The sequence below is a fragment of the Oncorhynchus gorbuscha genome, unplaced genomic scaffold (assembly GCF_021184085.1).
Source record: "Oncorhynchus gorbuscha isolate QuinsamMale2020 ecotype Even-year unplaced genomic scaffold, OgorEven_v1.0 Un_scaffold_22040, whole genome shotgun sequence".
NCBI lineage: Eukaryota > Metazoa > Chordata > Actinopteri > Salmoniformes > Salmonidae > Oncorhynchus > Oncorhynchus gorbuscha.
The window spans coordinates 1-730 of record NW_025763174.1 but is presented as its reverse complement, the minus strand read 5'-3'; the positions used below and the strand labels follow the sequence as shown (position 1 = coordinate 730).

At 41.6% G+C, this 730-nt stretch overlaps 1 non-coding gene across 1 annotated transcript; it reads right to left on the bottom strand.

Annotated features, from left to right (window-relative positions):
* Nucleotides 1-570: 570 nt before the first annotated feature.
* On the bottom strand, nucleotides 571-652 carry trnas-gcu. The gene has a single exon. It is a non-coding gene; the product is annotated as a tRNA-Ser (tRNA).
* Between the last annotated feature and the right edge of the window lie 78 nt (nucleotides 653-730).

The window sequence follows — 730 nt, the reverse complement described above, 5'->3', positions numbered from 1 at the left end:
CCTCATCCTGAATTTTGGTAGTGGCAAATGACTTTCAAAATCTGTAGTTGCTGTATATATGACCTTGATTGAAATCAATGAAAGTTAGGCAGAGCAATGGCAAGGCCATGTCGATCCCATCGAGACATTTAACAAACGTGTTGTAAACCCTAGATTGAAATCAATGAAGTTTGGTAGAGCACTGGCAAGGCCATGTGTCGATCCCATCGAGACATTTAACTAACGTGTTGTCAGGCGAGTGGTCTCAAGTGCTTGATTAAGTGTGTTGAGGTGTCGGTTCAAATCCCACCATTGAGGTTACCCTTGGTGAAGCTATTCTTCAATACCTGAATCTTATTAGTCACTCTAGATTGCGCAGGGATTCTATATTCATGGGCCATGTAAGAGAGGAAATAACAAATGTTTTGTGAAGAGGTTGGTGTTATAATCCACACATGCAGTTCATCGCCTTTTACCACTTTCGGATACAAGTCCTGTGCTCTCGCTGTGGCAGTCAGCAATTTTCCCAGTGTTTGTGAATGTAAAAAATCTTCCAGTGCCAAAATAAAGCACAGAAATGTAATTGTTACACGATGAGGATGGGATTCGAACCCATGCATGCAGAGCACAATGGATTAGCAGTCCATCGCCTTAACCACTCGGCCACCTCATCCTGAATTTTGGTAGTGGCAAATGACTTTCAAAATCTGTAGTTGCTGTATGTAAACCCTTGATTGAAATCAATGAAAGT